A 12,948-nucleotide genomic window follows, 5' to 3' on the forward strand; every position below is an offset into this window, starting at 1 on the left:
TGCCTTTCAGGGTCCCCAGACAAGACACGGTCCTGAGGAAGGCGGCTTAGTTATAGATGTGCCAAAACATCAACATACTGCACAAACCAACTGTGTCGGAAGTATATCTACACCAGATGTAGAGCTGATTGCTAAATAATTGTGTTCTTCTTTTGGGGTGATTAGTGGGATTCCCTTCACAGGGCGATTTGGAAAAATGGTGCCTTTTTGAAAGCAGCATTTATGTTTTACAATAGGATTTATGTGAACTTTGATTTGCAAATAGTCTTGCTGGTAAGAAAGTAATTTAATGCCAGAGGCTTGAAGAAGAAACCAATGTTGCTGTAAATGAATGCAAAAAATGTGTATTTGCTGTAAATAATGTATGCAATAACGAAGAAATTAAGTAATCAACTTTTTTTGGTTATATCAGAAATGAGTGAAGAGATTTTTCTTCAGCATTAAATGCAGTGCAAAATTGAAAATAAGTAATCTAAGAAGAAAAATGCATGCTGGGTACAATTGTTAGGGCGAGTATTACATACTTAAAAGAAGTCTATAATTTGAAATACATATACCAATTTGGATAGCTTCTCAACGGTGTGTGGGGTTCTGAGGTCGGATGACTCGGGGGGGGGGGGGGGGGGGGGGGGTAATGACTTGACTGGGATCTGATTCTGAACGGCGCCACAAGGGGGCCTGTGGTATTTCGGGAGAGAGTGGCTGAGGCGGTCATTTACGAAGAGAGATCGAAACGTTGCAGAAACAAAGGGAGACTTGGCTGTTCCTAGGGGGTGGCCGTGGCTTGGCTGCCTTGGGTCACGGCTGCCCCCCTCCCCTGCCAACCTCCACCCCCCGTAGGGGAACGCCTGGCCGATGGAGCTCTGCTTGCTGCTGGGAAGGGAGAGCCACTTAGTAAAAAGGGGAAGCTCAGCATAGAGGAGTACAGTAGACGCTTGATAGACAAGGGGGTGCAAAAGGAAGGTGGTGGAAAGAATGGGAAAAGAGGAAAAAGGGGAATGTGGCACAGAGGTGGGGGAGGAGGCAGAGGTAACACTTCAGTAGGTGCTCCTGTGGGAAGCAGTGTCAAGGGGAGAAGGGAAGGGAAGGGAAGGGGTACAAACGGCTGCTACTAATGAGCAGTCCCACAGTAGGTCCTCCAGTGGATAGGAAGGTTGAGGAAGCTGGGAGGGCATGTAATGGACAGCAAAGATGAAAAAGCTGATAGCAGGTGCGGACGGGGGAGGAACCAATGGAGGGTGATTTAGAGTGGCGAGTGATCATTAAGTCGACTAGGCCCGATAAAGATCTTGGTTGTGTTGGCCCTTTTGTTATTTCGTTAAAGAAAGGGATTGGTGAGGTGCAGACTCTGCAGGTGATGAGTGGAGGGAGATCATTGGCAAAAGGTGTAGGTGAGGAAACAGGGAATAATGCTTTGGACCTAGCTAGCCATGGGAAACACCCTATAACTGACAGAACAGTATGGGGTTACAGGTAAAGGTGTGATATATATATCAGTCCCTCTTAGTACACATGCATATAGTGAGATCACTGCAAGGTATGGGGGTGTTGGAAGTGTGGCTGCTGGGCAGAAAAATCTCTGATGGGGCACCAGTTCTACGACTGTGGTTCTGCAGTTCAGTTTAAGGGGAGCGTAGTCCCAGAATGTTTGCATTTGGGGTATCAGCGCTGTAGGGTCAAGCAGTATGTCCCAGTGCCTCTTCAGTGTTGTAAATGGCTAGAGTTATGGCCATGTGGCACGAACATGTAGGAAGGATAAGCGGTGTACTAAATGTGGTGGGCCCTGTGATATTAAGGAATGTGTCATCGAGGATTAGTAATTTGCTTCTTATAGAGGTTGCCTTAAGCAAGTAGAGGCCTGGAAAGTAATGCAAACAAAAGGGAGCCCAAACAAAATCAGCTATGCTGTGGCGGTTTAGAAAGTGAGAGGAGAGGAAGGAAGTGGCAAGTCTTAAGGTCCCTAAGCGACCGGTGGATGTGGGGGTGCGGCAGACCCTTAGGAGTGGCGAGGTGCATGGACAGGGGTTTACTGTCAGAATGGAGGATTAATGCTTTATCATTGCAACCATTAACAAGACAGCGGAGTGTCCATTGAAATCTGACAGATTGCAGGCGGTTGTGAGGTCCGCAAATAAGAATGAGTGGAGGTGATGCTACCCGTGATAGTTCAGGGGTATGAAATTATGACCGTGGAATGCCAGGAGTTTATTGGTGAATGGACATGAGCGGTGATATGGCTATTGTGTGTATACAGGAGACTCGGGTTCAGAGGCAGTCACAACTTTCACTTTCCAGGGTATGTGTTGTATCGGAAGGATAGAGCAGTAGGTAGAGGTGGTGGTGTTGGTAGTTTGGTTAAGGGTGGTAGGTATCCATTGTTCAGTAGTTAAGTTTGATGGGGACATTGAATTTATAGGTATATACCAGTGGGTAATGGAACGATAGTTGTGCTCAACTTCTTTAACCCGTGCAAACCCCTTGATATAGTGGCGTTGCAACACACCCTGGGTCAAGGGGGCAAGTTTATAGTCTGTGGCGATTTCAATAGCCATAACACCTTATGGAATAGTCATGTAGTGTGCATGAATGTGACTGAACTTGAGACGATGGCAAGAGAGTCTGGGATTGTATTGTTGAACTCTAAAGAATACACAAGGACGGATGTGACTACAGGCAAGGTGGTCATGGCTTGATTTGATGCGAGTTTGGTGCCAACTGCGTGTGGAAGGTGAGGCCGGATGGGGAGCGATCATGGATCGCTATTGCGCTGGAGGTGAAAGGCAGGATGGTAATAGTGACCAGTTTTGCCCCCTAGGGTTGTATCATTAAAAACCTTGACTGGTTGAAGTTTCGTTCGAGGTGTACTGGATTGATGGTTGACAGTGGAGAAGGTGGAGGGCAGAGTTCACACTTGTCCACCACAATAGAAGAGTTGGATCAAGTGATAGTGCATGTGTTTCAGCGTGTAGTGGAGGAACTGTCTCCAGCTTGGAGAAAGTAGTTTAGGAAACCAGTGGTCGGAATGTTCGGCGGCTGTAAGGGATAGGAAGAGGAAATGGTGACATGCCTTGCGCTCCAAGTGTGTGGAGGATGTGGTGGCGTATAAAAAGGCCTGGGCTTTTGCCCAACGTATCATCGGGTCAAGAGATTATTTGAGGGAATATTGCAGTTCTCTTTCTGGGGATACGAGTATGGTTCAGGTATGGGCAAGATTTAAATGTATTTCGGGTCAGGCAAGATGGATTCATCCAATCCCGCTCATTACTCTCGACGGGCGTAAATTGTCCGATGACTTTAGTAAAGCAAAAGCTTTAAGGGCACATTTTGCAGGTGTGCACAGTACATGTAATTATTCTTCGGCAACTAGACGAGACACCTTTTCATGATTGCAAATGTGAGTGTGTTGGAGAATGTGGATACCCTGTATGGAAGTTCGAGTTATGGAAAGCCTTGAAGGGGAGTAGGGTCTCTAGCAGGGGGAGGATGGTGTGCGATATGTCTTCCCGCAGAAGTTACCCGATAACTGCTTGGAGGCCGTTTTGAGGCTGTATAATATGGTGTGGGGCGATGCCTCTTGTGTGGAAGAGGGCTATCGTCCTCCCGATTCTGAAATCGGAGAAATCATCCAATTCTTGTGGGTCTTATCGACCGATAGCGATGACGTCTGTCCTATGCAAAGTAATGGAGAAAATGTTATGTGAAAGACTGGTATACTTTCTGGAGTCGGAGTGTAGACTGGGTGTTTTCTAGCATGGATTTCGGAAGCATAGGTCAATTATCGATGCTGTGATTGCTCTGATGTCAGACATTGAAGAGGCCTTGAGCTGCGGTGAAATGGTGGGCGAAATCTTCATAGACATGGAGAAGGCTCATATGGTGTGCAGAGGTGGTCTGCTCTATGCTTTGTGGGAGAAATGGGTTCAAGGGAAATTATTTTCCTGGGTGAAGAATTTTTGGGGAAAATAGTGTTTTGTGTGTATGGGATACATTAACCCAGGAATATCTGATGGAGAATGTGATTCCTTAGGGCATGAGTGTGGATGTGAAGTCTGGTTCTATGCGGATGATGGGCTGCTATAGGTGAGAAACAAGCAAGGCTGTAGTATTCAGAAGTTGCAAATGACATTGGATGTCATGGGAGGATGGTGCACAAAATGGGGTTTTACGATGTCTAGCTCCAAATCAGTTTGTACGCTGTTTCATAGATGTATAACTGGAGTAACCCTGCACTGTAGACTGCATGGGATTGTGTTCCAATATGAGGCTGCACTGGCGGGTGGGCCCACGCTCTTAGTTCGACTGAGTGAGTGACGGGGACAGGATCCTGAGGACGGGTGCAGTGAAGAAAACCTTGGAATACCAGGGCCACAGAGTTCACTTGTTCCCAAATTATTCACCTTCCACTGAAAAGAGATGGCGGTCGTTGAACGCTATAAAGGCGGCCTTCTTGGGGCGTGGAGTTAAGCTGAGGGTAACTTGGAATTGGAAGAAATATCTTTTTGGGGACCCAGAGGTTGCTGACAAACTGTTGAAATTATAGGAACTTTATTTAAAAATATGTTGTGTATATATATTTTTTATTATGCCCCATCTTTTGAGAAAATTACATTTTTGAGTTAACTTCCCCTTTAAGGGAAAATGGCAAAGCAGATGCGAGCAGGAAGGGGAGGCACTTGTAGTGGTACAAAGAAAGGTTCATTGTAAAATATGTGGTGGTATGCAGTTTCGGCATGCAGAGAACTATTTTGGATCGTTTAAGAGTGGGCTTATGCAGGTTTGAAAGGATGAAAGTTTAAGATGGGTAGAGTCACATCTGCGAATTGTGAGACATGCAGAAGCCCGAAATTCTGGTTCTCTTATATGATCGAATGCAAAAAGTTCAGACTGCAGATGCCTTTTTGGCCGCCTCCTCCATATTGGGTTGTGCCCCCCCCCCCCAACGCTGATGATGCATGGCGAGCAGAGTCCTTGGGGAGGGGGGCACCATACACACCATCCAGAACTACACAATCTACAAGCTGGTCTAAGTATTGGCCCTGTTTCCCATGACTTTTCTGCCACTGTAATATCCGATTGGCTACCTGTATTGGTTGAGTCGGAGGACGTTGCATTCTAGCAAATGTCCACATGTGCTGTGCGGGCATTGGCTGGCTGAGCTGAGTGGAGCGTAACATTGCTGGAAAGCATTGGTGGGTGATGGTGGGTGATCGCAGGTGATCGCATTGGCACTGCGACACCGGTCACTGCATGTATCGGGAGAGTAACCGCGTGCATGTGTTGTAAGGACATGGTACACGTTATGGGGACGGGTAGTCCCGGGCCCTGCTGTTGGAGGGCTTTACTGGGTAGGCCCACTGCCGGATGCGCAGCGCTGCCACCACGCTGAATAACCTGCTGGAGGCAGGAGTCATAGTGTGACAGACTGCTGAGCAGGAAGCCGCTCAGCCCTTTATACAGAGTAACACACGTCTCCCACATGTCTACACGTGACTATGCATGAGCCCAGGAGGTGCTTAAGTCATAATATCCCGTGTGGGGGTGGGGGGTGGGTATAGCACAAAACGACCACAACTTAATACATAGACCATTAAACTCATTGACCATATACGTGTGCCTTTGGATTTGGAGGTGGGCACTGACGTTCCTTATACATGTGTTCTAGTCCGGCAGTCGATTGACGGGTGGCACACCTAAGGCAGACTTTAATATATGGGAATTCGTACACATATCAGGATTGCAATGAGCCCTTACTGCGTCTGCTTTAAGCATATAGTCATATGTAGGTTAACAGTTTTGTTAAGCAACACGGCTCCCGGGCACAAATGACCAGGACATACTGGTAAGAAGGCCATTTTACTTTTAATCTAGTGTCGCTGGGGTGGGGCAGAAAAACCTGCACCCGGGTGCCCTGGGTCCATATCAGCCTTCAGGTGTCCATTTGGGCCAATGGGGCAGATGCGCTTGGGGCCAAACTAGTTAATTACCGTTGCAGGTGACCACCTTTTGTCTGATGTTAATGACGGAAGTTGCAACTTCTCACCCCCAAGGCCTCTCCTAGAAGCCGCAGTGGCGGCGGCTCCCTCTGACAGGAGGCAGACCAGACGATGGCTGCGGGCCACGTGTGAAGAGGGGCCACCCGGCTGCACCAGCACTTTCCCCAGGGAAAGCCACGGTCTGGTGTGCTCTTGCCTGGCAGGGGCTGGGATGACTGGTAGCCACGGGCGGGGCTGTTCCTACGGCAGCACGTGGCAACCCATTCACAAGCTGTATTTTGCTCGCTGCAGCATGTTGCTCCCACCAGGCGGTATACGTCACAGTTCAATCTCACTGATTCCTCCCCCAGGCAGCAGATTCCTCCAGTGGCTGGTAGCGGCTGCACCACCAGTTTCACTGCTGCTACAGAGGCCGCTCGTTCCAGTCGGGCCCTACCATCAGTTAACGCAGCCATACTGACTGCACCACCCTCTCCACCCCCCAAGAGGGATTTACATAGTTCTTATAGCAGTAGATGCCTTGCCACATACCCCCCACCCCCCATTGGCGGAAGCTGTGCGGATTCCACCCCAGGCTGGAGCGTTCCACACCTCTCCCAGGTGGGAGAGATTGTTGCAGGGCAGGAGCCACGCCTCAGGCAGCCCTTAACTTGTTTATGGATGGAGGCAAGCAAAGCCACAAGGACAGGACAGCAGACAGGCCGCCAAGCCCTGTCCGTGCTCTCCCGGGCAGGAGCCATTGCTGGCAGCGGTCCAGGCTGCGCCATGGGCAGGCTCCCTCACGCTGGAATAGTTTATTCATTGCATACCAGGGAGGCCAGCAGATTTGTTGACTGTTGGGGGCGGATGGGGCTTCGGGCAAGCTGTGCCAAAACTAGTTGTGACCACCATCTTGGCCTTGAGTGCCATACACACCACGGCTTCACCAACACCATTAGCACACTTCACCACGCCAGTAGTGTGGCAGGGGCAGGCTGTGTCCCTTCTTGCTGCTCTAGCTCCTCCAGGAGCGAGCGTGGCCATGCTGGCAGCATGGCGGGGGCCGGTTGAGCCCCTTTCTCTTTAGAATCGGCGGGGCACCAGATCTCACTTTCATCGCCAGTTGTTCTGGGGCACAGTGGTCCCGGGCCCTGCTGTTGGAGGACTTTGTTGGGTAGGCACACTGCCTGATGTGCAGCACTGGCGCTGCGCTGAACAACCTGCTGGAGGGAGGAGTCATGGTGATGAAATACTGCTGAGTGGGAAGCCGCTCGGCTATTTCTTAAAAGTAACACGTGGTGTCTCCCACGTGTGCACCATACGTGACTAGGCACGAGACCAGAAGGAGCTTCATATGCACGAGACCAGAAGGGGCTTCAGTCGCAACAGTGCATAGCCACCAAATTCAGGAAGGGAAATTGCTGAGCAGGAGGTGGCATATGGAATTGCAAAGTGGGTATGCGCGGGGAGGGTGGAATGAGCACCAGGTACAAGGTGACACGCAGGGAAACTTGGAGCAGACATTAATAATAATACACAAGATTGCCGACTTCCCACAATGAAATATGACAAAAACAAAATAACAAAGCTAATAAACTGTTAAATGTAATAAATACCTAACAAGCAAAGTCTAGCTGGTATGTATTACCTGGTCATTCTGAATAAGACCCATAATACCCATACCATAGTCGATACTCGGCTGACCGACACCTGAAGGATGTTAGCCAGTAAGATGGCTCAGCTGGTTGAGCACTCGTAGCTGCGATATGTGCGTGATCTGTAGGTTGCAGGTTCGAATCCCAGCAAGGTCAACTCAGCCGTTCATCCTTTCAAGGTCGATAAAGGTGTACTGACTTTGGTTTGGTGATAATTGTGATATATATGTTCTATGCACCGGGCTTTGCCATACGTGCTAAATAAATGAGCATTTGAAATGTTTGGGACAGATGAAGTGGATGGGACGGGTTGATGGGGTTGATGGAGTGGATGGAAAGGACCGAGTGGCTGGAGTGAACAGTGTGTATATATCTCTGTATCTCCTATGTACGCTATGTATATGCTATGTACCAGTTTCCCCATGTTATCTGTATTACAGGTTTACCCTATCCATCCTCTCTCTTTATATGTGTATGCCGCTATGTATGCCCCTTGTCCTGCTCTCGTGCTAGGTCGCAGGCGCTTTACTGATAACCACCATATCACACTACGACGCTTACTCTCCCCTATACACCATCATTCAACTAGAACACAGCTATGCTATGACACATTCGGCCTAGCTGTTCTCATACTAACATGACCCCACGAATACCTCATCGTCCTAATAAAACACAGCTAGCTGAGCACATACCGGCGCGCTTAGGCGTCTCCACAGGCCTAACGCAGCCATAACTCAGTCTGGGTGTCCGCCCTCCAGACTGAACACATCCTACTGATTTCCTCAGTACCACACCTACCGCTAAGAAGCAGCTATCAAGCAACAACCACACCAGCTGCACACATATACGGTGCGCCCACGCACCATACGACACTCTCTCTGACTAGAACTGCGGTTCTCGAGGGCGTTTAACCTACCAGCGCTTTGAGGTCGTACCAATACCAATGATACACAAGGCGCTATATAAATGCCAAGTAACATAACATAACATGAATGAACAAGTAGATTCAAATGGAAACGGGTTTGCAGTATGTGGGCAGCAGATGCATCAGAGTATGGCTTGGAAATTAGGCGCGAGCAGGGTCGTACTGGGGCATAAAATTGTCTCTGGCACTAATGAAAAAGTGGCCCACGGTTGCAAATGGTAATTTTGTGATGCACTGTTTCACATAACAATAGAACAAACAACAATATAACTTCCCCCTCTCTCCCATCCCCCCCCGGCTCCCCCTTGGGGCACATGTGTCCGTCTTTCGGGAGCCACCTTATGCGTTGAAGATGTTATGGGGGCACCATTGTTCCATAAAATCTGACTGTAGATATTGCAGAACCCCTTCCCATTCCTTTGCAAACTTGTCCCTCGTTCCTTGGATTGTGTGGGTGATTTTCTCCATTGCTAATTGGGCCCATACCTTTTGTAACCAAGTGAATGTCAGTGGGGTATCTTTATTTTTCCAATTCTGGGCGATTGAAGACCATGCCGCTATGAGAAGTCCCATGAAGCTTCTCCACTGTGTTTTATTGTATTTTCTTGCCATTTCATCTTATTCCGCACAGCCAGACGCCCTCTCCCATTTGTCCTACATCTGGAAACCTTTTCCCCATCTCTCCCTTTACCTCATCCCAAAATGGTTTTATCCCTTTACAGTGCCACCAAATATGTTTCCGCGTTCCTACCTCTTCACATCCTCTCCAGCATTGATTTGAAGCATTGGGGGACATTGTATGCAGTCTTTCGGGGGTAAAGTGCCTTTGAGTTAATATTTTATACCACATTTCCCTTGTCTGTGCAGAGCGCGTCATCTTGGGGATCAGTTTCCATAGGTCCTCCCACTGTTTTTTTGTTGCCCCCGCCCCCATCGTTCTGCCCCACTTGATCATGTATGACCACTTGGTTTCTTCCTCCTGAGAGTTTATGAATGCGCAGAGTGTTGAAACCCTTTTCTTCGCCCCTGTGTTGGAGATGAGCTAATTCTCAAACGGTGTAAGGTTCCTCGTTGCTGCTTTGGTGATGCCCGGGATTTTAGCCAGTGTTTAAGTTGTTTGTATCTGTATTTATCACATTTGGAGAGTAATGAGCTTGAGTAACAGGAGTCATGTGGCCTGATTTCGTTGTCAATGAACATTTCCCCTATTTTCATTATTCCCGCCTCCTCCCACTTTCCATATGCCCCTTGTTCCATTCCTGGTGGGATTTGAGGATTCTGGCAGATTGGTGTGAAGGGTCCTAGCGTAGTGGTCATTTTGCCTTTACGTGTTTGGCAGTCCCACACCTCCAACGTGGTCTTCATTATTTCGCTTATCCCGACGTTAGGGTGTCTATGATGTCTCTGTTTCCAGAGTATCTCCACCAGTGGTGTTCTCGCTACTGCCCTGTCTTGCTTAGCCCATATCTGCTGCGGCTACTCCCCCAAAAAAGTGGCCACTTTGACCCAAAAAACTGGCCCACGCTAGCATTTTGTGTTTTTTGGTTCGGGCATTGCCCTATTGCCCTGTAGGACAGTACGAGCCTGGGCATGAGGAAATATAAAATATAAGCGTGGTCGTAACGCAATCAAGAACCACATCCCTAAATCCCCCACAAGCTGATTCTGATTGGAGAACAATGACACACAAAGGACTGTTGTAAAGGCACTGAAAGTTTGTCGACGACAGGAAATCACTGCTTTTATGAAGTACCTGGGAGACACCTATTCTGCTCTGCTGGGCATTGTGTAATGGGCAGAATTCTCCTTGGGTACTGCCTGGTAGTTAAAGAACTGTGTTCACCACCTGGCAAGGCAATCTTCTTGAACAGTCGCACCATAAGCACCTGAAGGAGAGATGTGATAATACAACGTTTGAGGGAAACAGACGACATACCATGTGTCAAAAAATGACTACGTGCGGAAAAGAAAATGGGTGTTCGTAAAAAAACTTCTATGATCAGAAATCACGTCTAAAAACAAGTGTCTTGCAGTTAGGTTTTTAACTAACTAGTTGGTAGTGGTGCTTTTAAGAGCATTACAGCTGGCAACAGCATGGCACTAATTGTTTTGTAGTTATTTGTTTGGCACAAAAGCTCACTAAAAAAAATCAAACCGTCTGGTGTCACCCCTCCTGGGAGCATGGTACCTGCCAGGGCTCGTACTAAAGTCACGTGTTAGTGACAATGTGACCTAAAAGGGACGAGACGGTTCCGGCTCATCAGTTGATACAATGGAGCCCTGCCTGCTGGGTGAGTCATTACAGCAGTGCGATGCTGGTGCTGCCTAGCAGGCGGAGGGCCTGCTGCTGCAGGACCCTCCACACGGAGGGTGCCCCTGCTGGGCAACAACGTCCATGATGTCCCCCTACCCCCTGTGTAATCCGAGCCCCTGCTGGGCAACGATGCATCCTGTTTGTGGCTGAGGCCCTGCTGGGCAACTCTGCATGGAGGTGCTGGTTCCCCTGCTGGGCCACTCTGTCGGTGTATCTGTTGTTAGGACACAGGCTCTTTATGGCCTGGTGGCACCCATCCTCACAGGCTGACAGGGTGCCCCCTGTCCACAGATGTCTGCTTGGTGCTCCCAGCATGTCGGCTGGGTTCCCCCTGCCTGGCCTGCGTGTCTGCAGGCCAGGGCATAATAAACGGGATTGATTATTTATTTATTACTTTTTTCTTTTTTTTTTAAAGCAATGACTCACTAATTTCCAGTATACGCCTCTTTTGCTGGATTGCTTAATCTATTGCGTTTCACAAAAAGGTCTTTTGCCCCCGTACATTCCCAATCACGTGTTGCTGGGAACTTGAACGTTGATATCAGTATCCGGTCATATTTTCGAAAACTTATTTTCGAAACACCATTTTGTCAAATATTTTGCCAGTTTTTTTTCTTTTTCGAATGTATTATTTTTTTTATTTATGTTTTTTTTTTTGTTATGTTAGTAAAAAAAAGTGTTAGAAAAACAGGGGTTTGGGGGTGAATCCCCCCCCATTTAAAATATAAAATGAAGAAAAACATTCTAAAAAATGTATTTTAACCAAAATTGTGTCGAGAAAATGGCATTCGAAATATGCCATTCGAAAAAGTTACTGTAAACTGTTGATATCACATGGAAATGTGTAACCTGTGGAACCAAAAGGTTAGTGACTGTTCCCCTTAATTCCCTCAAAGACCACCAAACAAGATTGTGTACGTTTTGTGTAAGAGGCTGTGGTTTTTATTGCACATCACGTAATAATTCATAATCCTCATAATGTACACTTTTGGGCACAGGGTCCAGGGTTGTGCGCCGTGCTGCCGCCTTCTTCCCCTGACAATGTGGGCCCGTTCATTGTGCTGTATCTCTTTTCTTCTTTCTCTTCCCTTTTTTCTTGGGTCGGAGGGTTCTTGGGGAAGAAAACACATATTCTACGCACGCAGTCTACTTGTTTGTTGCTCCGTTCCTAAGTCCCAACAGGATTGTACTTTTCTGCTGCTTGGGCAGCTCCTCATATTGTGGATGACTAGCCCTAGGCTAGTCTGCTTGTGTGGGGGCTCTGAAAAGCCCCCGGCAGGCAGGCAGTGATGACACTTTACATCTTGTGGTGCTCTTTTGTTCCTTACCTGGGGGTTTCCTGCTTTCCTGACTTTGGTGCGTGGCACCATCTCTTGTTCTGCATTACCCCATTGTGTCCCTCATCCTCCCTGGCACAGTGTGTCTGTGCGTGGGGGTGGAGGGTCTGGGGAGAGGTGATGCACTTCCCCTGAGTTACAGGTTGCTGCTGCCTGTCAGCCTGTGACCTGCCCCTCTCCCCTCTTTTCTTATTTTGCCCCACAGGTTACTGGCCCCCACTTGTGTAGCTGCGGGGTGCCCACTCTGCAGCACTGTCTATTTGCACAATACACTGTCGCTGACAACATCCCTTGCAATGTTTTTCAAAGTCCTGCGCACCCACACCATCTACTCTCACGACGCAGATTTTATAGAGTAATGAACACTCTTTTGCTGGTGGCACTATATACATAGACTCGCTGGTTGATACAGTAAGCATGGAAAGGTTGATGCTTGAAGTGATGCAAGACCTTGTTCCTAAGCAGTCTTGTTGAATTTGAATACTGTGTTTTGTGAATCGTGGCATTTGCGGAAGGAGCCACTCCTATAGAATTGTCTATCTCTGGCTATATAATTGTCTATCTCTGGGTGAGGTCCAGCACAGGCAGTGATAGTGCGTGCTTCCAGAAATCCCTTCATAGTGGTTTGCCCCGCCCCCAATTCTCTTAACAGGAATACTTTTCTCCCTAAAGGGGCGGCCTGCTAAGTGCTTGCTCTCCTGGCTGGACAGACGGAACGAACAACATGCTTGCAGGGTTTGTAAGA

General features: G+C 48.1%; 1 protein-coding gene across 6 annotated transcripts in view; it reads left to right on the top strand.

The window, feature by feature from the left end:
• PICALM (phosphatidylinositol binding clathrin assembly protein) overlaps window positions 1-12,948 on the top strand; it is a 1,182,846-nt gene that overhangs the window by 24,986 nt on the left and 1,144,912 nt on the right. The window lies entirely within an intron of this gene.

This window comes from Ambystoma mexicanum, chromosome 7q, assembly GCF_040938575.1.
Source record: "Ambystoma mexicanum isolate Mex_15411 chromosome 7q, UKY_AmexF1_1, whole genome shotgun sequence".
NCBI classification, from domain to species: Eukaryota; Metazoa; Chordata; class Amphibia; order Caudata; family Ambystomatidae; genus Ambystoma; species Ambystoma mexicanum.